The 25,816-nt window shown below is 39.7% G+C and overlaps 1 protein-coding gene and 1 non-coding gene across 7 annotated transcripts in view; both read left to right on the top strand.

Moving 5' to 3' along the window:
- The first annotated feature begins 2,963 nt into the window (after positions 1–2,963).
- Positions 2,964–25,816, top strand: part of AOPEP (aminopeptidase O (putative)) — a 349,846-nt gene continuing 326,993 nt past the window's right edge. For 2 of the 6 annotated variants that reach the window (XM_047829010.1, XM_047829011.1), the window contains exons 1-2: positions 2,964–3,020; positions 20,169–20,243. The gene's annotated coding sequence lies outside the window, so the exon portion shown is untranslated. The remainder of the gene's footprint in view (positions 3,021–20,168; positions 20,244–25,816) is intronic. The other 4 variants (XM_047829009.1, XM_047829006.1, XM_047829007.1 and 1 more) reach the window with 4 other exon arrangements.
- On the top strand, positions 12,236–12,380 carry LOC125151068 (U4 spliceosomal RNA). The gene has a single exon (XR_007146619.1). It is a non-coding gene; the product is annotated as a U4 spliceosomal RNA (small nuclear RNA).

Here is a 25,816-nt window from a genome sequence, read left to right as displayed (position 1 = left end):
AGTAACAAACAACAATATAATTGGTAATGCATGAATAACTTAGAAAAACAAGATAGCTTTTACCATGTGGTTTGTTGTCTTGGCTATAGTTGTTGGTTAGCTGCCATACACAGAGTTTTAAGTGAGTACTTGTCCACTTTTCTGAGTTCTTTTTACTCTGAATCATCAAAATGAGAAAACTCTTTTTTTCCCCTTTTTTTTAGATGGGTGGGGGAAGGAGGGGCAGCGAAGAGGGAGAGAGAGAGAGAGAGAGAGAGAGAGAGAGAGAGAGAGAGAATCCCAAGCAGGCTCCATGCCCAGTGCAGAGCCCAATGCAGGGCTCAATCCCAGGACCATGAGATCATGACCTGAGCTGAAACTAAGAGTTGAATGCTCAATTAACTGAGCCACCCAGGCATCCCAAAATGAAAAAATTTTGCATGTAAACCAACTTTTAATGACTGTTAATATCAGAAATCACCATACTCTCAACTTCAACTCCAGGTTTTAAAATTCTACTCAAAATCTTTAAAATCAGATATTAAATTCTTTAGAATAAAAAAAGGGCAAATTTCATCATGCTTTTGAAATGCCATGTTCAATTTTATATAAAATTTGTTTCTTGTTTTTCCATTGTACCAAAATTATTTTTACTGGAATCAGTTTCAGTTTTTTTACATATAAACTTTACACTAAAGTTAAAATTCAGTATTTTTTTTTCTTCATGAAAAATTATAGCCATTAGAGCTTCTGGTATTACAAACTTTCTTTTGCGGTTAATTAACCAAGACAGATTTTTTTTTCTGCACAAACCTTGTAGATTTAAATTTTGTCAAGAATATTTGTTTTCCCATCAACATTTAATAAAAGAGAAATTGTATTTGCCATGTCTGTTTTTCTCAATTTTTCCAGTTTTCAATATTACCAACCAGTAATTTCTTTCATTTTTTATTCTATAACAAAACTGTGAGTAGTTTTAGCTATTTGTTAATTTCATTTTGTATTGCTTATTTTAATCAAGTCCTTTTTTTCCCTGTTAACCTATTCACAATATCTTTGGTATTAAAACAGCCAGGCAAAAACCACAAAAAAATTCTAGGCAGTGATTGTGATATGTTTGGTGGCTTTAGAAGACAGAATTTTACAAATGGAACAGATCTTAGAAATCAACTAGCTCAATCCTCTCATTTTACAAGTGAAAAAACAGAGGCGCAGAAAGGTTATGTGACTTTCCCAAAAAGAGATACAAATGCTTCATCAAAGGCAGTAGTCAGTTAAGAATGGAGGTGATGGGCAGATGTGATAAATATTGAGAAGAGCAAGGTCAGCACATGTTTAGTTGGACTGTGGGATAAGGGAGAGATACGAGTCTGGGATCATCCTGGATTTTAGGCTTGGGTGACTTGGTGGATGTTGATACTGTTAACAGAGACAGAGAATAACTAAGTAGGTTGGGTTTGAGGGTGAGGGTAGATGATGAGTTCAGTTTTAAATGTCAAGTTTGAGATGAGAACTGGATGTCTAGGTGAAGTTTGAGTATTTCGATAGGAAATTTTAGAAAGGCCTGGGTGGAGAAACAGACTTGGGAGTTATAAGCTTACAAGTTGTAGTCCCACAAGAGTAGATGAAGTCACCCTGCTGGGAAAATATCCACCAAGGAGGCAAAGTTGTAGCCTGCAGATGTGTTTTGTTTGGTCCAAAATAAAAATTTAACAAAATTTGAATTAGTGACTAACATTTAAAATTTAAGAAATTTTATGTAAGTATCTGTATATTTATCCGTATATCAATTTATCTTTAAAAATGAGAGGATCTGACATCACCAAGCCAGCACTCCTGGTTGGCAAAAATCATCTAGAGCTAAGTAGGGACCATGAACTCCATTTCTCCATAGTCTCTATTCGCGAGATGGCCCATAATTTAGGAGTAATTTTTGACACCTTTCTTTCCCTTTATCGCCTTATGTAATCCATCTCCAAGGCTGTCATCTCTAGCCCCAAATTATTAAATTTGTCAACTTTCCTCCATCATTCCTTACACCATCACTGCAAAAGCAATTGTCTCTTTGCATCTTTTCTTGTCTTCCAACGAGCTACTATACACAATATCGTTCATTGTATACACAACAGCTAGGGCGGTTTTATAAAATCAGATCCTGTTACTTGCATGTCTAAACCTCTTCACTGTCTACCCATTACACTTCAAATAAAACCCATGCCACTTATGATAACCCAGAAAGGCTCTGCAATATCAGGACTCTCCTTGCCTTGTTGTTCTCCGGTTTTTTTTCCCTACCCTTACTATCTCACTTTCTCAAGGGCACCACATTTTATTCCCTCCTCATAGCTTGCGAACATGTCAACACTTCTCTTGGTTGTTCTTCCTCCAGATCTTGACAGAGCTGGCTTCTTCTCAGTTCAACAAGTCTCTACAGAGTTACTTCCTTAACATCTCAAACTAATAGGGCACTCTCTGTCCTTTAGTTTCTGCGGCAACTTTTTCCCTCCACACACTTCTGATCTCTACGAATGCATGTAGATTTGTTGAGTTACTCAATATGTACTTTCTCAACTAGAAAGGAATCTCCACAAAGAGATTACTGTTTTGTGCACTGCCGTACCCCAGACTGCTTGCCGGGCACATAGTTGGATTTTAATAAATTGTGGTGGAGTGAATATGTACACTACACTCATATATAACAGAGGCCGAAAAAACATAAGGAAAAAAAGTGCACTACTGTAATTCAGTAACTTTTCCTTTCCTAAATACTTGTAAGACTTTGCAATTAGAAATAATCGAGAAACAAGGGCAACCCCACACTTCCCAAAACCAGCCGAACATTCCCTACCAGCCCACGCTCGCCGCAGCTCTGCGCTTGCGCAGACCTCCCCTCGAAGACTCCGCCCAGTCTTCCTGAAGGGGTGGGCCGGGCCGGCAGCGGCCCGGGCGCGCGTGGATGACGTCACTCGACGCGGCCGGGGTAGCCCGTGGTAACCCAGAGTCTGCGGAAGTGGAGACCGGTGGGCAGGCGACTGAGACAGGTAACCTGTACGCTCCCAGTTGGGTCCTTGCCTTCCTCTCCTTTCGCGCCGCGATGGCGGCGGGGACAGCAGCATCCTGTTCTAGAGGCGACCGGGAACTCTCCTCAATCCTCATCTTCCGTCGGTGGGGTCCCTATCCCCTCTGAGTCGTCTCAGACTCCTGAGGCTGAACCCGTCCTGGGGACTTGGGCTGAGCTGCCACTTCTCTCCGCCTCAGCTCTTGGGGTGGCGATGGGCACTGACCTCTCCTCTCCCCACTGGCACAGACCCTTCTTCAGCCTGCATTTGTCTCCTTCTTTTGCCTCCAGGCCCACTTCACCCCCCCCCCCCCCCGCTCCTAGCTCCACAGGACTCATCTCCAGTCGTGTTTAAGGAGACAAAAACAGTTTACAGTTCTCTTAATTTCCACTTGCAGTGAAGCCCAACCACCTTCCCTGCCCCCCAACCCTGTACCACCCCCAACACCCGCCCCAAGAATCCTTACTGAGATCACCAAGCTTTGAATTTGGGTGTCCCTAAAGAGCATTCTTTCTGTTAGTCAGTTTTACTCCTTAACGCACGTATTTGTTGAATAAGGGAATGGCGAAGGAATGTGAAAATCTAGTGTGATAATAAATGATCCACATGGGATCCAATCAACTGCTGAGATGGATGGAACAGTTACAGCATCTCATTAAAATATTCCTTATTCCTAGTTTTCTTTTTGGTTTTCAAGCGGTGGTGACAAGTACCTTTGCAAAGTTAGTCAGCAAAATAAGTATCAGAACCCCACTGGGAATGTGTAGACAGCAAAAAAAAAAAAAAAAAAAAAAAAAATTCATATTGTTGATAGCGGGACACCGGTTGTTACAAAACCAACCAGAATAGATATGGGAGGAAAGGCAGGATTCTGAAATCTATGATCTGGTGATGGTTTGGTTTTGTGTTTGTCTTTAAGTATGTTCCATTTTTGAATAGGGCATATCTTCATATAATTTTGAGAAGCCTGCCAATTACTTGCTAATTGGTAAGATTAGATTCTTCTAATATTCAGGGGGCAAAGTAGAATAAGGTTATAGAATAATAATAGTCACTCATTGTTAACCATCTGCTGTGTCTCAGGGACTTCATTTGACACTTTGCATATGTTTTCTTCTTAGCTCACACAACAACCTTGTGTGAGTTAGGAATTACTAATCCTAAATTTACAGAGAAGGAAACGAGCTCAGGTATGTGAGGTTAACTTGCCAAAAACTCTAACTAAATGCTGGAGCCAGGCTTTAAGTTCAGGTCCGTGTATGACTTCAAAGCATATACCTTTTTTTTGTTTGTTTGTTTTTAAATGACTCTACTATAAATGATAAAATTCCAGCCTTTTCACAGTAGTCACATCTAATTGTGTGAGTTTATTCACTCATCTATCTAAATGATTTGACACTTTGTAATATCTTTAGTATTAAGTTCTTATATACCTGGAATTAAAATGCCTGGAAAGCTTAATTTATGATTCCCCCTAGACATACACACACACACACACACACACACAATCCTTAAGAATGAGATAAGTGGGAAGCAAGATTGCTCAGTACAACCCTTCTTCCTTCTTTTTAGACCCCTCAGGGAATGTGTAATTCATGATTTTGGAAAGTTTTACCCCTTTAAGAATTGAAAATCCTATTGACTATTTTGGATAGAAAAATTTTTAATGTCCTAAACAATTCCTTGCCTTCTTAAATACTAAGTATACTGATGTATTTTAATCTTTTCTTAATGTCTTAGAGCAGTCATTTTATTTATTTATTCTTTAATATTTATTTATTTTGGAGAGAGTTCAAGCAGGGGAGGGGCACAGTGAGGGGGACAGAGGATCTGAAGTGGGCTCTGTGCTAACAACAGAGAGCCCAATGTGGGACTTGAACTCACAAACCATGAGATCATGACCTGAGCTGAAGTCTGACGTTCAACTAACTGAACCACCCTGATGCTGCTCAGAGCAGTCATTTTATTTTTTTAATTAAAAATTTTTAAATTTATTTTTTATTTTTATTTATTTATAATATAATTTATTGTCAAATTGGCTAACATACAGTGTGTGAAACGTGCTTTTGGTTTTTGGGGTAGATTCCTGTGGTTCATCGTTTACATGCAACATCCAGTGCTCATCCCAAGTGCCCTCTTACTGTCCTGTGTTATAATTTGGTAATTTCTTCAGAGATTTTATTATATTTGACCACCCAAACTGCTTTGCATTTGGAGTTTACCTATACTTTATGTATTCCATTCCTCACTGTCACCAAGAGATAGTAAACCATAGTGATTAACCATAGGGATGAGGTTGGGGGGAGCGTGGGGTGGCTCCTGGGTGGCTGTCATGATCTCACGGTTTGTGAGTTAAGGCCCCTCGTTGGGCTCTGCGCTGGCTGCGTGGAGCCTGCTTGGGATTTTTTTCTCCCTCTGCCTCTGCCTCTCCCTCTGCCCTTTGCCTTCTCTCTCTCTCTCTCTCTCTCTCTCTCTCTCTCCCAAAATAAATAAATAAACATTAAAAAAATAAAAAACATTCAGGGACTGGGGAACCACACTTCCATTATTCAGGTCCTAGCTCTGTCACTTACTAGCAGCTCAGTGAGCCCAGACAGGACAGTTGACCCCTCTACACCTCAATTTGCTCATTTGTAAAATGGGAATAATAAGATACTTTTTATCAGAAGATGTTGTGAGGATAAAGTGAGTTAGTTTATGAAAAGAGCTTAGAACAAATCAGGCATATTGGAAGAGCCATGTAAGTGTTTGCTAATATTATTAGTCTAGTTTGGGCCTTAGGTTCTTTGAAAATTGCATTCTAGTTCTCTGGAAATTGTTATTCTTTGAATGATATTTGATATATAATATTTATGAGTTTACTGGAGAATTAAATTATCCTAACTAGAGTGCCTTAACCTTAGCCATTCTGGGAAAATGCTAATTTATTAAATTTACTTTCATTTTGTCTTTGAAATGCAATATGCTTTTTGGTTGCACTGTTTGGAGTGAAGACTTCAAATATTTCATGTTATTATATGTATCAAAATAATAGACTTTTAATTTCTGTTTTGAATTTGGGGGATATTTCAGTGGTTTAAATTATGGTTTACCAATATATGGGAACCCACTCTACTTTTGAATTGAATACCAGTTGATTTATACATCTGTTTATTGTGCTCTGCACAGGTATGCTGTTGCTCTCATGTTATGATTCTATGTGGATAAATACCTCCTCATAGAACTACCATTATGCATTGGTCACATATAAAGCTACCTTCTCAGTGTAATTCTCTTTTTTCTGTCTTCAATGAGCTAAAAAAAATTGACTATAAGCAAAATGAAATAATGTTCCTTATTGAATTTACAAAGTGTGTACCCATTTTCAAGCATGTATTTTAAACCAAGTTCAAGCTAGGAGTTGATATTGACTCCTTTGGTATCCCTAGTCAGGAACTTGAGAATAAGTGATCTACTTTTTTAATTTTAGTACCATTAAAGCTGATAATCATGTTAAAACTTCCTGTTGAAAATGTAGGTTGTATGTTTTAAAGATTTTGATTGTGGTGAAATATTCATGATATAAAATTAACTATTTTAACCATTTTTAAGCATATAATTCATTGCAATTAAGCACATTTGTAGTATTGTTTAATTATCACCATTATCCATGTCCATATTTTTTTCATCATTCCAAACAGAAACTCTATACCCATGAAAAAATGATTCCCTATTCCCCTCTCCCCCTCCCCCCAGCCCCTGGTAACCTCTATTCTACTTTCTGTTTCTATGAATTTACCTATTCTAGGTGGAGTCATACACTATCCTTTTGTATCTGGTTTATTTCACTTCATATATTTTCAGTGTTCACCCATGTTGTAGTAGAGTTCATCTATGTGGTAGCATCTATCAGAATTTCATTCCTTTTATGGCTGAGTAACATTCCATTGTATGTGTATAGCATATACTATACTTTTGATGCATATTGAATCATGCTATTATAGACTTCTCATTCCATATAGTATGAATTTAATACTTGGTGATTTGGTTTGTGAACTTCTAGAGGATGGGAATGGAAATACTTGAAATAATGTTATTGAACAGTAAACAAAATGCCTGTTAATAGTGTTAAACTGGAGCTTGAGCATGCATTATAGTGTAATTTTTCTTCTCACCTGTTATTTAGTCTAAATATAATAAGGGAAATAATAATCATGATAACATTACATAGTATTTCTATAGTGTTTACAGCATGCCTGGCATTATTCCAAGCACTTTACCTGTGAAGTAGGTACTATCACCATTCTCTTTTATAGATGAAGAAACCAGGCACAGAGAAAAGTAATTGAATTGTTAAAATTGCAAGGCTGGCAAAGTGGTGAAATTGGGATTTGAACTCAGGCTGGGTGGCTCCAGAGTTGATTTATCCTATGTTTTGTGTTGACATTTGGCTCACTACCAGTTTTGCAAGGTAAATTCTCTTGCCTGCCACACTCTTCCTCTACCTTCTCTTTTTATACCATTTTTAAAATAGAACATTACTTCTGAGCTCAGTAGGTAACAGAAGAGCCTCTGAGCCCAAATTGTCAAAAGGATGACAGGTGCTTCTTCTTTGGCTGGGCGATAACATTTGAATGGCATTCAAACTGCATTTTCAAAGCTTAGTTCATATTATCTTTCTCTGAGAGCCTGTCTTTGAAAAAACAGATTTTGAAACGTTTTAAGATCTCATATTGCATATATATTTTGTTGGCATTTGACTTTAGATGTCGCACAATTCCCGCACTCTTTTTCTGTGTGTAAAAAGAGTTTTTTGTTTATAACGTTACTGTCAGGATGGTTTATGGCACATTCATTTTGTTGCTAACTCATTACTCTGCATGGTTTGATTCCTGAAGAAATTATCTTCAGATAACATTTTTATATATATAATCAATTTCATTATAATTTTTTCTTGGCTTTTTCCTTTGTTTACATTTTATTTCTTTGACACTTGCAGTTGAAGGTTTGGTTTTTGAAACTGATGGGAATTGGGATATGCTTGATAGATTTTGGCAGCAAAAGAGAGATATATCAGCCTATTTCATTTGCAGTAATAATGTTTTGCATATGTAGCAAGTATGGTGCATATTTGGAGGTATCAACTGTCTGTCTGAGTAATGTCTGGCGGAAATAGAATTATAGAATGAATGTTAAGGGTGCAAAGGGTCCTTAGATATTTCTCTCATACCCTTCATTCAGCAGTTGGGAATCTGAAGCCTGGGATGCTTAAATGATTTCCCTATATTCAAATGGTATTAGAATCCATTTTTTAAAAAAGAGTTCCAATGTTCTGTGTTCTTTTTAATCATACCTCATTGTATGTATGTAGCATCCTTACTTGTAAGAGGGACTCCCATTTTTACTCATATATACTTAATCTTATAATACGTTCTAGGTGAGAGAGAATGACTTGAATTGGATAGGTTGCCAAGAGAATGAATTGATATGATGGATTCAAGAGATATTCAAGTTAAATCAGTAAGACTTTGCAATTGTTTACGTGTGGCTGAGAGTAAGAAATCTGGGGTACTTGGGTTACTGAGTAGATAGTGGTGTTGTTCACTAGGAAAACTTAGAGGAGATCAGGACTGGGTGTATGAGGTCAGAGTGAATAGAGCATGGATTGCACATGAGAAAAACTGAAGCTAGAGCTGGAGGACACACCAGCATCTACGAAGGGGGAGAAGGAAGCACCAAATTGGCAGGAAGGGATAGAGGAGAATAGTATCACAAATACCAAAAGAGGAGAGAAGTTTAAGGAGGGTACGGTCATGTGTGTTAATGCTCCAGAATTCAGGACTGGAAGAACCTACTGCAGTTGATAAATAGGAAGTCATTTGCCTCCACTGTGGAATTTTTGTGGCACGGTAGGATGTAAGCAGTGGACTGGAAGGGAGACGGAATAATGGGGGTGGGGAGTGAAGACAGTCCTTTTTAGGAATTTGGCTGTGAGGGGAGAGAGAGAGAAGAGCTGGAGTGGAATGTGGGAGTAAGGAAGGGTTTTTGTTCATGTTCCCCCCCCCCCCCCCCCCCAAGAAGAGGTTGGAACAATCACTTATTTCTGAGATGTAAAGGGTGGAGAGAGAGAGGATGAAGTTGAGGGAGGGGCCTTAGGGGCTGGATGACTGATGAAGCAGGGTTCCAGAGAAGGCCAGTGGGAGAGGATGTCACAGGCTGTGATCGGGGAGTCCTGGGACAGGAAGGACACTTACTCCACCTTCCTGGAAGGGACTGCTTGGGAAAGGGTGGGGATAAATGTGAATAAGTTTGTAGGTGGGGAGGGAATATGGGAAAATTCTTGTCTGATGGTAGCAAACTTTCCTAAATGAAGCAGGTAAATTTGCTGATATTGAGTGCTGATTCGGTGGAGGATTGGGGATAGAGGTAAAAGTTTAGAGTAGTCACTGAGGGGAAAGAACAGGAGTTGAGGGGGCAACTAGAGAGAGACACATGAAAGGTTGCCTGCCTGGTAATGCTGGGGGTCTCATTGAGGTTGGAATCTGTGAATATGTGGCATCCACCTTTTGCATGGTCGTGTGATATTTATTTAATTATTTCTTTAGCTTTGGTTGAGTTCAGTACACTGACTTTAGAAGTAGAAAACTTGGGTGTTCAGTTGGTTGAAAGGTTTTATAGAATAGGTATCAGAAGGATGAAAGAGCAAGAGAATTGAGGTTAAAATGTTCTAAGAGTGATTGAAGAAAGGAACCACATTATCTAAAGAAGACCACAGAGTAGAGATTCTCAACTTCAGAAATGTAGAAGCTGTGGGGCTGTTTTGTGCGGTGTAGGATGTTTAGCCTTCTTGGCCTCTACCTACTATATGCCTTCCCCTCTAGTTGTGACCATCAAAAATGTCTCCAAACATTGCCAGATACCCTCTGAGGGGCAAAATCACTCCCCGATTGGAGCCTCTGTCCTAGAACCAGAGGGAACAGATGCATTGAAGATAATGGAAAAGCTGAGGGACTGGAGTTTCAATATAATAAGAGTTGGTGAATAATTGAGAGAAAGAATAGGGAGAATAGGAGGCCATGCTCTGATATAAGATTATGGAAATGAAGTATTTAAGTGATGGAACTGTTCCAAGTAGTGAAAATGTCAAGAATAGACCATTGGTTCACCGAATGGAGTGAAGGCAAAGGTTGTTGGCACTGAGTAGGTAATTTGGGGAGAGAGAGAAAGCCTATAGTTACAGAACAAGCTGGGAAAGCAGCTGCCAGAATTGATTTTTTGGATGTTTGTTTCTTTACTCTATCCATTAAGTGTTTCTCAGTTCTTTTTCTAACATTATCAATTCCCTGACCATGAACCTTCCTTCTGTAGTGTTTTAAAAAGTCATGGTGGGGGCGGGGGGGGGGGGGCACGTGGGTGGCTCAGTATCCGATTTCAGCTCAGATCATGATCTCATGGTTTGTGGGTTCTGGCCCCTCATCAGGCTCTGTGCTGACAGCTTAGAGCCTGGAACCTACTTCAGATTCTGTCTCCTTCTCTCTCTGCCCCTCCACAACTCATGCTCTGTCTCTCTCTCTGTCTTTCAAAAATGAATAAATATAAAAAAAATATTTTTAAAAAAGTCATGGAATTTATTCAGCTTGGTTTTTGTAGTATTTTTTAGGTGAGGAGTTCTTTTTTGTTTCTTTTTCAATATTTTCTTGATCTGATTTTGTGATCCTTTACTTATAACTATATTACTTTTCAATAAGCCCAGGTTCTGTGCTGTGTGACCTAATTTCAGGGTATTTCTTTTGCATTTGGGCACCTCATTATGAAGTCTGCTATCTTTGGCAGAAGACGTATCAACATATTCTTAAATCTTACAACCTCTTAGAGATGTTCTTCTTTTCCCTTGCCTTCCCCCACCCCATTGTTTTCTCTTTTGCTCTTTATTATTTTATATTTATTATTTAAAAAAAAATTTTAATGTTTATTTTTGAGAGAGAGAGAGAGGGACACAGAGTGTGAGCAGGGGAGGGGCAGAGAGAGAGGGAGACACAGAATCTGAAGCAGGCTCCAGGCTCTGAGCTGTCAGCACAGATCCCTACGTGGGGCGCGAACCCACAAGCTGTGAGATCATGACCTGAGCCGAAGTCGGACACCCAACCGACTGAGCCACCCAGGCGCCCCTGTTTCATATTTATTTTTAAGCTGTGATTATATGTATGTGTGGTGTTGATTGAGAAGTAATTACAGTGGACTCAGTAAGCTGGACATATTCATGGAATATACCTTTAGATGCTTTTTCCTATGTAATAATGCTTACTTTGCATTATTCATCAAGAAAGAGTGCAATAACTCCCACCTCTTTTACAAGGCATTAAAAAAAAACTTATCCACAGATATCAGCTGATGTAGGTTTTATTGTAATATCCCAAGCATTGTCTTGCCAAATAGGAAGTAAGTAGGTGGCATTAAAAGCCTTGACATTTTTACTTGATTCTTACATGAATTATTTTTTGTGAGTGCTGATCTATTTGATCAGTATTATACTATATTTGATCTAGTATAATAAGTAGCTCTGTCTAGGAATATCCTATTATGGCTAAATCGCCTAATGGTGATGAAGTGATTTTTTATGACCTTATTTCTATACTTAAATATGAGGATTTCCAAGAAAAAGATTAATCTGTTACTTCAATAAAGAACGATGACCAGTTTTTCTTGAGGACTTAATTTTGGTATTTAGGATCTAACACCTCAAAGGAGAAATGAGTTGTTCTCTCCAAACCACGAAAATGGACATTCATCCTAAGTACAAAAGCAGGCCAGAAACATTTTATTGCAGAAGTTGTGCTTTAAAAAGCAGCAGCATTACATCCCCATCGGTTGTTCTCTAGCGGTGGATGACACTTGACGATTTTTGTGCTCAGTCTGCAACCACACTCAGTATTGGACAAATATAAGATTCTTCAGTGATGGCATTCGAACACACGTTTGCCCAAGGACTTTGTTGTTAGTAACAAATCATTTTGATTCTGAACATGGTTTAATGACTTTTCTAATAGAGTGTTTTAGGTTCTGGAAATATCATGGTCATAGAATATGTTTTGTTTAGTCATTTTCTTACAATGATTTAAGAAAGTCATATTTTTCACACTCCTTGGTAAATTGTTAATGTTATGCAGTATTTGCAGCATTTAACCAGTTTATGGCTAACATTTTAAAAATATCCTTCCAGCTTTGCGCAGTGGCAGTATCGTAGCCAATGAGGTTTATCTGAGGCGCGATTATTGCTAATTGAAAACTTTCCTAAAAATATCCTTCCCTGTTGGGGCACCTCGGTGGTTCAGTTGGTTGAGCATTTGACTTTGGCTCAGGTCATGATCTCGCAGATTGTGGGTTCGAGCCCCGTGTCTGGCTCTGTGCTGACAGCTCAGAGCCTGGAGCCTGCTTTGGCTCCTTCTCTCTCTGCCCCTAACCCACTTGGATTCTGTCAGTGTCTGTCTCAAAAATAAATAAACATTAAAAAAATTTTTTTTTTAATATCCTTCCCTGTTGCTATTGTTCTGTATCATTCTCCAGGTCTACACTTTTTCCTTAAGCATATATCGAAGTCTCAAAGAAAAATAAATTGTTTTTTTTAATTCTTTTTTTTTAACGTTTATTTATTATTGCAAAACGGAGAGAAACAGAGCAAGAGCATGGGAGGGGCAGAGAGAAGGGGAGACACAGAATCTGAGGCAGACTCCAGGCTCTGAGCTGTCAGCACAGAGCCCGACGCAGGACTTGAACTCACAAACCGCAAGATCATTGACCTGAGCCGAAGTTGGATGCTTAACTGAGCCACCCAGGCGCCCTGAAAAATAAACTGTTTAACCTGCCTTTTAAATCATCCTAATTAATTTTAACATGGTCTCCAATTACATATGTTCAGTTGTATATTCAAATTGAAAAGATAGTGGAGATCCTGGAGATCTTCTAAGATATTGAAGCTATATCAAATATGTTTTCTTTCTTATCTTTCTCCCAAATGCTTTTCAGTTTCTAGGAATTAGTTGAAATCTCTTTTCTTGGGAAGGATGAACTGCATATATGTTCAGTTCACCACTGAGACCGTGATAATCACTAGGAGTATATTTTAAACCTCAGTGAGATGGATTTGAAAGCCATTTACAGAGAATGGGACACCTATTTGTAGTGTGTAAATTGTGGACCTATCTCTCAATGGAGAAATCTGTTATATATTTATTCCCATGGAAGAGCAGAGTGTAAATATTGAGATCTGAATGCTATTTCTAAAGAATCTAATTTTGTCAAATTTTGCCTTTGGGTACAGTACTCGTTTCCTTGTCCTTGGTTGTCTGTAGCTGTAGCCCTGTGACAATCACCAAATAAATCACTAAGTAGAGGGAGTCTGTCTTGATTTCTGGCTAAAGGAAATGTAGTTTCCTAAGAGGAACAGAGTGACCTCTTGCCCTTCCTACAGCTTTCCTGCTGTAGGAAGTATGGTTTCCTATAGAGGACAGAAGGTTGTCCACGCAGGGTAGGAAGTGGGGGCTGTAAGGTCAGACAGAGTCCAGGAAGTAGGGGAGGGATGTGAAGGGTATTTATCCCTGCAGATGCCAAGAAAGGACAAACTTTTCACCCATACTACAAGTTCTGAATGATGGAAACTTCTTGAAGATACTGAGAAGAGTCTTACACAAGAAGCCCTATGGAAAGTGGTTAGAGAATTTGCCAAGTGGAGCCATTTTTTAGCATCATTGAACTCCACAGTGAATCCTAAACAGTGTTGATTGGGAAGAGACCAGAGTTAGATTAAGCCAGTGGTTCTCAAAGTCTGGTTGCTAGACCAGCAGCATCAATATGGAATTTGTTAGAAATGCACATTCTTGGAGCTCACTAGTTGGTATTTTAACGAGATCTTATTATTTTTTTTTTTTTAAGTTTCTTTATTTTGAGTAAGAGCACATGAGCAGGGCAAGGGCAGAGAGAGGGAGAGAGACAACCCCAAGTAGGTTCTGTGCTGTCCTTGCAGAGCATGACACGGGGCTTGACCCCACCATGATCATGAGATCATGACCTATGCCAAAATCAAGAGTCAGATGCTTAATGGATTGAGCCACCCAGGTGCCCCGCACCAGATCATTCTTATGCATGTGATCCTCAGCCTACGCTTTGAGAAACACTGTGCTAGATCTTTGAGAAAAGCAGTAATTTATTGGATTACAATTTTATCCTTGAGGAGTTCTAAGATACAGATGTGTTCCTGAATTGCTGAAGATATTTACAGATATGAATCTTAATTGCTAGCAGTGAAGCTCCCTGAATATTTAATACTCACTGGTAAATTGTATAGAGATGCTTGGGATAAAGTTCTAGAAATCATGAGTTTCCTTCCTAGGTTAAAGATGCCCCCCAAAGGCCAGTTGGACAGTATAACATTATAACACAAAACCAGTCAGATTTAAAAATTTGTTGTTATATAGTTCATGTTTTCCAAATAGTCTTTAGGAAGCCTATGTTTATAGTTATGGGGCTACATATTAAAACTTTATACAGAAAAGGAATGGATTTAATTGAGAAAATACTGGAAAAGTATATCTTTTTGCAGTCTCCAAGCCATGTGTTAGAAGCCAAAAAGGGATCAATAGTATTAAGAAAATACTGTGTCAGTGTGCCTATAGGCTAGTACCCTAAGTTCACTGTTGGGGCAGGAGTAGATTTATCTAAAATGATGTATGATTTTTTACTGCATAGAATTATATAAAAATTATTTTATCTAGTTACCAGAAAAATGATTCGAGAACAAAAATTGGGGCAGGAAGCATCTCTCTCTCTCTCTCTCTCTCTCTCTCTCTCACCCTGCCCTCTTCCCTCTCCCAGTTCTCTTTGGAGACAGCCTCAGTTACCAGCTTTCTCTATGCCTCACTACCTAGGACTCAGTTAGGGCTTCTTGAAATGAATAAGAATAAAGGCAGTGACTTGTAATTGTGTCACCTACTTAGGATAGATAACTACAAAAAGAGGTAGTCCTCTTTGCAGTGTGAAAAGGAAGTGAAAAAAAAAGTGGTTAAATATCCAGTGTCTTCAGGGTGTTTTTTTTTTTTTGAGGGGTGTGAGGGCATGGTATCATGACATCCCCCATCAGGAATGGGGGTAAGCTCCTTTCAGGAAGCTGTTTCAAACCACCTACAGTGCTAATATTTCAGAATGAAATCTAACCCATATTTCTTCTCGATGGGAGGAACAGGTGTGGTAGAGCCCAGACTCTTTCTTTGCCCTAGAGTACTACTTTAGGAGTGGGCCCTTCTGCAGGCTTTCAGTACTGGTGTTGGCAGGAAGGAAGCAGGATAAATAAAAAGCCCTGCCCACCTGTCCATTAGGCAGTTGGTCTTCTGCCAAGTTCAGCTCTGTTTGATAAGCAGAGCATGGCTGTAGCAAGAACCCAAGAATTTGTAAAGAGGACCTAGCATCCTTGTTCTTTCAGCTGCTTCCCTCATGGAGGCCTACTGCCTGCCATCTTTCTGTACCATCCACTCCAGTGTTACTCTCAAATACGTTTTCTTGGCTGAATGCCAGCCCTGTGGCTCCCACTGATAATGTGCCTTCATAGAGTAGGACAGTCCTAAATTTTGCTGCAAAGTGGCTTTTGAACATTCTGATTTCCTTAACAGTTTTTAAAGTGTAGATACAGATATGTTACCAGGCTCAGCTGATTTTTTAAAACCAGTGTTTTCTTGACTTGTGTGCAAGATGATTTAAAGTGGTACATGGATAAGCATCTTTTGAATTTTAATAGTTATGTGTCCATTTTAATATACGGTGGAAAATTGTAAATTAGCCAGTCAAACCCATGATTTCATGGATATTATAAAAGTTGAGTCAGGGGTAAAGTGGATTCAAGAAAAAGTATTTAATAAATAACAAGGTGGTATGAAGATGGCAAAAATACCGAAGGTGGTACATACACGACCGAAGTTTGGGAGATACTCAGGGCTTACACTTTTTGAAATAGTCTTTAAAGCAATATACAAAATAAATTCTGAGGTTGAAATGCCATGCCATGTTGGAAGATGTGCACTGGGTGTAGCATAGATCTTTAACTACAAGTTCCTATTCAAGTCAATGTACATCTCTTTTATTTAAAAAAATTTTTTTTAACGTTTATTCATTTTTTGAGAGAGAGAGACAGAGCATGAGTGGGGGAGGGGCAGAGAGAGAGGGAGACATGGGATCCGAAGAAGGCTCCAGGCTCTGAACTGACAGCACAGAGCCCGACATGGGGCTCAAACTCACAGACTATGAGATCTTGACCTGAGCCGAAGTCGGATACTTAACCGACTGAGCCACCCAGGTGCCCCAATGTACATCTCTTTTAAATGGCCCTTTTAAAACATGAAGCTTATACTAATCCTTGCTAATATCATTGATACGTTTTTACTGAGTCTTTTCTAAATTATGTAAGATTTTCTATCTTTTGTAGGACATGGGTAAGAAAACCACTGTAAGACTTTGTTGAAACAGTTTGCTGTTCTTTTTTGCCACTTTTAAAAATAATAGCTTTGGGGCACCTGGCTGGCTCTATTGGTAGACAATGCAACTTTTGATTTCCGGGTCATGAGTTCAAACCCTAAATTGGGTGTAGAGCCTACTTAAACAAAGAGCTTTGTTGAGATGTAATTTACATACCATAAAATTTAGCCTCTAAAACTGTATAATTCAGTGGCTTTTAGGATATTCACAGAGTTGTGCAGCCATCTCCTCTGTCTAATTTTCAGGTATTATCATCACTCCAAAAGATATTTTGGACTCCTAAACAATATTTTAAAATACCTGAGGTCTTTTGGGCACTTGGGTAGCTCAGTTGGTTAAGTGTCTAACTCTTGATCTTGACCCCGATCATGACCTCCCAGTTCATGGGTTCGAGCCCCATATTGGGCTCTGTGCTGACAGTGCAGAGCCTAGTTGGGATTCTCTTTCTTCTCTTTCTCTGCCCCGATCCCACTCTCACTCTCTCTTGAAATAAACTTTTAAAAAATTAAAAAAAAAAATAAATTGAAATACCTGGAATCTCTGAATAGCTACTAGATGACTCTGTCGGTGTGTTGTAGAGGAGCCTCGTGCAGTGAGTGGGAACTGAATTTTGAGTCTCTTGTTGTCATGGATTCAAGGAGTCTGTATCTGTCATCTGTTTTTGCTAGTAAAATGTATTTTCCTATGAGCCAGAGCAGTGACTTTTTCTCCGTAGCAGAATGTTCATTAATAAACTATTTTCACAATACCTCTTTAAGTACTGAGTTTCCAAAATAGTTTCTATTTAAAAATAGTGTTTTTCAACAATCCTAGAAGAGGAAATCTTACGGAAAAAGCTGATATTTTTGTCTATATTTTCTTTTCCGATTTCTTTATTTTTACCCTACTGAACTCTGTAACCCAGCTCTATTAATCTAGATCTTGTTTCCACTCTATGAATATTTATAGATAATAATAAATTATATTAATTCTGTTAATGGAGTTTGAAAAGTTTTGTTAACTTTTATCCTAGCACAAAAATTCCTGGGTGGTCTGATAAAACCCTCATCTTTATTAAATATTAAGCCAGTTCTTTTAATTAATTATTATTATTTTTTTTGAGAGAGAGAGAGAGAAGGTGCAGTGAGGGGCAGAGAGAGAGAGAGAGAATCCCAAGAGGGGCAGAGAGGGAGAGAGAGAAGCGGGGCTCGCCCAAAGCAGTGCTCCAGTTCACCCACTGTGGGGCTCGAGGTCACCAACTGTGAGATCATGACCTGAGGTGAAGTTTGATGCTTAACTGACTGGGCCACCCAGGTGGCTTTTTATGTTTAAAGGCTGTATTAACTGAATTATGTCTATTAAAATGTTCAATAGTTATTTATCTTGGACCTGTAGTGTACAAAGCACTTCATGGAATAATAGCCCTTCCTTTTGCTTCTGCTGAAGTCCTACCTGATTTCAACCATTGTACTCAAATTCTGCAGTGAGGACAGCGAATGAATTTGAGCATGAGCTGGGATTATGAAGGTTTTAGAACCATTGTCGGGTGAGTGGCAGGTGAAAGAACTGAGCTTGGAAGAGAAGACTTGGGCAGTATCATAAGGGCTCTCCCAGCCATTCCGAGTTTGTCTTGTTCTGGAGAGTGGTGGGGGAAGTTGGCGTGAAAGATGCATATGTCAACAAGGCTGGTACTTCTGCCAGCTGAGGAGGCCTACAACATGGGTTTGTGTTCTTGTGTTCTAATTTCCATCCTTAAATACCTTTCCACCATCTTCCAGTTCCTAGAATATCTTGTCCAGTGTCTGATGGTAAGAATGGTTTCTGGACAGTATTTTGGCTATTCGTGGATATATGGAATGTTACATTATTACATGAATGCATGATTTTATCTTCAACACATAGAATACAAACATGTAGCATTGTTTGGTATAATGCAGTTTTATGTAGTTGTGTTATTAGGTCAGGATTTAAATTTACTTTGCATTTGGTGTATGAGGAAGATTTTGTTGTTCCTTGAAATGTAGGATCTATAGAATAGTATAAACCCCCTTGCCCATAAACAACAGAATATGGTGTTGTTTAAGAGTGGTGGGGAAGACTCTGGTAACAGTGGGTGTCCATGTTTGTATGGGGATATGGGGATAGTTCTTGACCTGTTTCACTGTTGCTTGTGTCATTCAACTTACAGGGTTAGGATCCAATGAGCTTTGCTGCGCTTGAAATGGGTATTTTTGATCTAGGCTTGGACTGTACTTGAGGTAATACAGTGTAGTGCTGATCTGGGGTCTAGAGCCAGACCATAAGAATCTAAATTTCAACTATGGCATCTAATAACTGTGAACTTAGGGAAGTTATCTTAACCTCTCTGGGCTTCAGTTTACTCAGCTGTAAAATGGAGATAATGGACCTCACTGGATAGTGAGGAGTAAATGAAATTATGTATTTAATATGCCTTGCTTATCTCATAGCAAGCACCCAATAGATGTTAGATGCAGTTGCTAATTGTTATTCATACCGGGATATAAAGGTCAAGTTCCTTCTCAAAGATTTCTAAATAGTCCAGATGAGTTCTGAATTGACTGAGTCCCCAAAGGAAAAAGACTCTGGTCTTCTTGGTCTTTCCAAGGACTTTTAGATTCATGTTGCTTGTTTGGGACCAACACATTCTAGGGAAGTTTTGGGTGAATGGCATTCTCCTGGCTGGCAATAATCTGGATATCTTCCACACTTTGTTCCTGGAACCTCTGAAACATGGAGCATTTGTGGGATGGGAGTTTCTCTGGCATTTTTTCAAAGTCCATGGCTGAATGTGCAGATACTCCAAGGAAATATTGCAAGAACACTTTGAAATATATCAGAGCACTTTGAAAAATTGTACCACCTTATGCTACAGGAGAAAAGCAGTATATTTGTCTCAAGGGAGATATAGTAAAGGACACAAAGAGTTTAAGTTAATAGGATGACAAAGTGTACTATATCTAAATCTTCATGAGTGTCATAAAACTATACTCAATTTTATAAGATTGAGGTATTCATTCAACAAGTGTCGATTAAGCACTTATTCATACTGGTTAGCTTTGAGTGTTAGTTAGCTAGGAGAGTGTTAGGAAACCCGTTGGAGTCCTAGTTAGCTAGGAGAGTGTTAGGAAACCCCTTGGCTTTTGTTGCTAAGACTGCTTCTCAAATCAAGGTAGGATCTTCATGCTCTTTTCCTGGTGGCAGGTTTCAGGGGCTTATCCTGGTTTTCTCTCTCAGAACTGCCTCCACCCACTCCTTTCCTGGGATTTTATTTTTCCCAAGACTGGCTGCAGATAGGCTACACTATCCTTAGCTTTCACCTTTCCTTGTTGCCCCTATGGTTATCTTCGGATCCTTGTGGGATTCAGGATTTTACTGCTCATCCTTATGGAAAAAATAGAAGGCGGCTAACAAATGCAGAGTCATTTAAAGATTTGGTGTTTTTACAATTATAATTACCAATTCAGTGCTAAGATAATAACTGTTACAATTAAGAGTGAAAGACAATTAAAAAATAACTGGGGCTTCTTCTCTTTTCCTTATGCTGAACATGAAGCTCACCAAATATATTCTATTCTATATTATTTGTCTCTTCTACCCCCTTGAAAATCCTTTTTCTATCTCTTCTATCCCCAGTGAAAATCCTTCTTTCCAACAACACAGAGATTGATGGAATCAAGAGAGAGACTTAAGAATCCTCCCTGATATCAAGTATGTAGTTTGCATTCCCAAAGAGCTCCTGATAGGATGATAACATGTTTTAACATGGACCCGGCATTTGTTTTAATCAGGTATGATCAGGTGACAGACATGAGACGAGTTGTCTTTGAAAGAATAGTTTCTTATTTACAGTTCCCAAGAGGAGGGGGCATACCCCTAAGGCCACACATGGGAGCACCAGGGTTGGTCATTAGGCAGAAGAGCAAGGGTAGAGCAGGAGCCTGAGCCTTTATTGTGGTTTCTGGGGAAGACCAGGCAGGGCAAAGTCAGCAGACTTAGGACTGGCTAGTTTGAGTCCTTTTGGAGGGGTCTGGGCTTTTGGGGTGGTCCCTAGTCCTTGATAGCTTGCCCTGGGAAGAATTGGGGCTGGGGGAATATTGGCTTGGTGTGTGAGTATTAAAGGAGGTGGTTGGGAGCAACTTCTTACTCAACATGTCTCCAAAGGGAAGGGAAATAAAAGCAAAAATGAACTATTGGGACTTCATCAAGATAAAAAGCTTCTGCACTGCAAAGGAAACAATCAAAAAAACTAAAAGGCAGCCGACAGGATGGGAGAAGACACTTGCAAACATATCGGATAAAGGGTTATTATCCAAAGATCTATAAAAAACTAACCAAACTCAACACACGAAAAACAAATAATCCAGTGAAGAAATGGGCAGAAGACATGAATAGACACTTTTCCAAAGAAGACAGCCAGATGGCCAACTGACACATGAAAAAACGCTCAACATCACTCATCATCAGGGAAATACAAATCAAAACCACCTTGAGATACCACCTCACACCGGTCAGAGTGGCTAAAATTAACTCAGGAAACAGCACATGCTAGTGAGGATGTGGAGAAATGAGAGCCCTCTTGCACTGTTGGGAATGCAAACTGGTGTAGCCGCTCTGGAAAACAGTGTGGAGATTCCTCAAAAAATTAAAAATAGAACTACCTTACAACCCAGCAATTGCACTATTAGGAATTTATCCAAAGGATACAGGAGTGCTGATTCATAGGGGCACGTATACCCCCAATGTTTATAGCAGCACTTTGAACAATAGCCAAATCATGGAAAGAGCCCAAATGTCCATCAACTGATGAATGGATAAAGAAGATGTGGTTTATATATATCCTGCCATTTGCAATGACGTGGATGGAACTGGAAGGTATTCTGCTGAGTGAAATAAGTCAGTCAGAGAAAGATATCCTATATTTTCACTCATATGTGGAACTTGAGAAACTGAACAGAAGACCATGGGGGAAGAGAAGGGGAAATAAATAGTTTCAAACAGAGAGGGAGGCAAACCCATAAAAGACTCTTAAATACAGAGAACAAACTGAAGGTTGATGGGGGCTGGGGAGAGGGGAAAATGGGCGATGCGCACTGAGGAGGGCACTTGTTGGGATGAGCACTGGGTGTTGTATGTAAGCGATGAATCATGGGAATCTACCTCCGAAACCAAGAGCATACTGTATGCAATGTGTGTTAGCTAACTTGACCATAAATTATATTAAGAAAAATAAAATAAAGAGAAAATTAAAAAGATAAAAATAAAAAGAGGTGGTTGGGGATGTGAATTCTGGATTGGTTGATTTGCATATCGGCTAGCCCTGGAAAGACTTGTCTGTCTGGGGGCAGCAGGGCCCCAAGATGTCAAAGCATCATCAAATACAAAAAATGAAAACCATGATTAACAGATCTCCTGTCTGGTAGACCTGTGCTTTTATCACAGAAGGGACTCTCAGCAGCGTTTTACTGAGTGATACAAAACATGGTGACGTGGCTCCCTGACCTTCAGGAACTTACAGTCTAGCTTAATAGAGAAAGCCTGCACGCATCAGTGACTGGTCATGCAGGGCACAAGGTTATGTACTGGGGAGATCTCCAGAGTGTCCTGGAAGTTCAGTGGAAGGGGAGACAGAGTGTCCTGGAAGCAGTAGAGGGCAGTGGTTAGGAGGATGGGCTGCTGGGTTCATCCGGCTTTGTCATTTATTCGCTGTGTGGTTTTGAGCGAGTTACTTAATCCACATGTTTTAGTTTCCTCATCTGTAAAATGAGTTTAATAATAATAGTACTCATCTCATAGAGTTACTTGAGGAGTAAATTAGTTAATACATGACAAATGCTTAGAACAAAACCTAGCACTTAACAAGTATTCAGTGTTAGCTGTTGGTAGAGCTGTGGGGGAAAGTTTGAGTAGATAGAATTGATTATTTACCATAAAGAGAAGAGAGAAGGGAAGTGTTCCTTTTTTGGGGGCGTGGGTTGGTGGGTGACTGGAAGGGAGCCTGACAGTTCAGGAAATGAGAGGTTATAGTCTGGTAGGATAAGACTGAAAAAATAGGTTGGTAAGAATTTTGAATGCCAAGGAGTTTGCATTTTTCTTTAATAGAAATTCATTCAAGGTGCTTTTTTTTTTTTTTTTAGTAGAGCCAGGATATTAAATTCACACTTCAAGAATCAGTCGTGGTAAGTATGGTTTTAGAGAGAGGAGAGGCTTGGTACAGAGTGTATGAGTCAGAATAGGCTAAGTTAGCATAGTAACAAATAACTCTAAAATCTTTGTGGTTTTAACAAGGTAAAGGTATGTTTCCTGCTAATGCTGCATGTCTATCACAGCTCAACTGGGGACTCTACTTATAATCATCCAGGCTGACAGAATAGCCACCCTCTCATGTTTTGTTTGCCCAAAGAGAGAAGAGAGCACTCTGGAAGGTCATGCACTAGCAATTAAATATTAGGCCTGGAAGTGACACTCATGCTTCCATTTATAACTTATTGGCTAGAACTAGATGGCAGTCACAGGCTACCAGAAATTGCAGTCCTTGTATGTATGAGGATTAGGGACTGGGGAAGAAGAACTGGAAATATTTGTAAATAGCACTAATGACTGCTCACCACCCATGGAGACTCATTTAGAGGGTTGTTGTATAATAGTTCAAGTGTGTGGTCTTAGTGTATGGATTAGAGTTGTCCCAGGCAATGTGGAGAAGAGCTGGATAAAAGAAAGAATTTGAAGGAGTAGAATTTAAAGGTTGATAATTGATTGGGTAGAGTTACAAAGGAGGGAGGAGTCAAGATGAGGCAGAACTCTTAGACCCAGTGGAAGGTGATGCTGCCATAGCAGACAGAAGTGTGGAAGTTGGTATGTGTTAGGGAATGGTAGGGGCCCAGTCCATGCCCTGCAGGCCTCTGGAGCGATACTCCTTAAGGAGTATTCTGCCAGCCAGTGTTCAAATAGAGAGTAATCATTTAAAAACTATTATAGTGGGGTGCCTGGGTGGCTCAGTCAGTTGAGTGTCCCACTCTTGATTTCAACTCAGGTCATGATTTCATGGTCCTGAGATTGAGCCCCATGTCAACACGGATGCTGCTTGGATTTCTCTCTCTCCCTCTCTCTCTGCCCTTCCCCCTCTCGTTCTCTCTCTCTCTCTCTCTCTCTCTCTCTCTCTCTCTCAATAAATAAACATTTAAAAAACTATTATAGTAATTATTTTCTTCTTTCCCATGTTATGGTTTATTCTGGTTGTGCTTATGTTAAATCCGATGATAAAATAATCAGGGCTTGTGTTTTGTAGGTTTTTTTTCTTTTTGTGATTTGTTTTCATTATGTTTTACAAAAGTGTTGACCTGTAATGGGAAAAAATAACTAGCCCTTCGCCACAGATAGTTTGAGAAGTATTGCTTTGAAGGTAAGGACAGGGACTTAAAGACAGAGCTGGAGGTAAGGAGCTGAGTCCTTTCCATAGGGAGGTTAGTTGAGTACCAGAGATGTGAGCAAAAGACAGATTCCGGAATGAGAAGAGGGCCCAGGACTGTGAGCCTGGGGGACATCCAATGTCTGAGAGCAGAGATGTAAGAGGGGGTGTAGACAGTATAGTCTCCTAGGAATCATTGGAGGTGATGGGAGATTAGTAGTGACAGATGCCACAGAGAGTCAAGGAAAAGGACTGAGGTCAAGCTAGATTTGACAAGAAGAAAATCCCTGTGAATGTTTAAAAATAAACTTTTAGTGAAGTGGTATGGTCAGATACCAGATTTCAACATTGTAAGAAATGTGTGATCATAAAATAGAAGAGGGTATGGGCTATTGGCTGGGAAAGTTTGATAGTAAGACAGAGGCAAAAGCTAGAATGGTACTGTTGGGCCAAGTAAGGGAAAACATATTTTGCTGTTACTGTTTTTTGTTATTGTTGTTGTTGTTTTGTTTTATTTTGTTTGCTGTAGGAGAACCTGAGCAGCTTTAAAGGCTCCTATCAGCTGGGAGGTGGGAGAGTAGATGTGGGAAAGAAGGAGGTGGTGGCCGTGTTCATGGCAGGAGCAGGAGTGGAGAGCAGAGGTCATGAGTGAGGCTGGGGGGTGGGAATGGGCTCTGCCTGAACAGGAATGGAGAATAACCCAGTAACTGCTGGTAGATGGCAAACTGAGGGTGGTTAGCAGGAGAAATGGATGGGAACTCGCAAGTCTCTGTGGCTTCAAAACCGGAAAATGCATGGTAGGGCATTACAGGGGTGAAACACTGATGTGGTCTGAGTTCAGTGAGCAGGGACTCAGAAGCCCTGGTGAGAGCATTGGTGAAATGGCTCAAAACAGCATGGGTCCAGCCTGGGAAATTCAGCTTCATAGTCCAATCACTGCTCAGTAAATAGGAGCTACTGAGAGACAGAGTCCTGGGGAGATGGGGAGTGGGTGTCGTATAATCCCCAACATGGTTCAAAGAAGAATAAAAATGTGGTAAGAAATGGACTTAACATAAAATTATTTAATTAAACTTACATCTGATATTTAGAAACACAATTGTTATTCATTAAAAGTATGAAAAAATACAAGTATGTTTTAGGTAAACATTATAATATTTGAAATGCACCTTAAAACCCTCTACCTGTCAAAATCATCTGTTAATTAATTTCTCATTTTCATGGACTTCTCTCTTCTTTTAAGTATTAGAATGGGGGAGGGGCGCCTGGGTGGCTCAGTTGGCTCAAGTGGCTCTTGATTTGGCTCAGGTCGTGATCTCATGGTTTGTGGGTTCGAGCTCCACAACAGGCTCTGTGCTGCCAGCACAGAGCCTGCTTGGGATTCTCTCTCTCTATTCCTCCCCTGCTTGTGCTCTCTCTCTCTCTCTCTCAAAAAAAAAAACCCCAAAACAAAACAAAAAACACAACAACACCAAAAACAACAACAACAACAACAAAAACAACTTAAAAAAAAGTATTAGAACGGGACAAGAGCTGGGCAGAGATGCAGTGTCTGTTGTTTGTCCTCACCCCTCCCTTCCCTGACTTAATTTTGCTCCCTTCGTACTCCTGTACCCAGTTCTAGGTTTTCCCCTCACCTTTGCGGTTTTCTATGATGGGCTTCTGTTTGGTTTTACCTGTGACATTAACACATGGTGGCATGCTGTGGTTACTCTGTAGGATTGCCCTGCAGTAGAGGGCAAGAACACTCTGGAGTCCAACTACTTGAGTTCAAATCTTGGTAATCTTGGACACTTAGCTTCTCCCCACATCATTTCCTCATCTGTAAAAGGGGATAGTAAGAATAAAAAAGATTGCCAGGGATTAGGAGAGTGTC

The sequence above is a fragment of the Prionailurus viverrinus genome, chromosome D4 (assembly GCF_022837055.1).
Source record: "Prionailurus viverrinus isolate Anna chromosome D4, UM_Priviv_1.0, whole genome shotgun sequence".
Lineage (NCBI taxonomy): Eukaryota > Metazoa > Chordata > Mammalia > Carnivora > Felidae > Prionailurus > Prionailurus viverrinus.
Note: the sequence above shows the minus strand (reverse complement) of the source record. Positions and strands in the feature narration are given on the sequence as shown.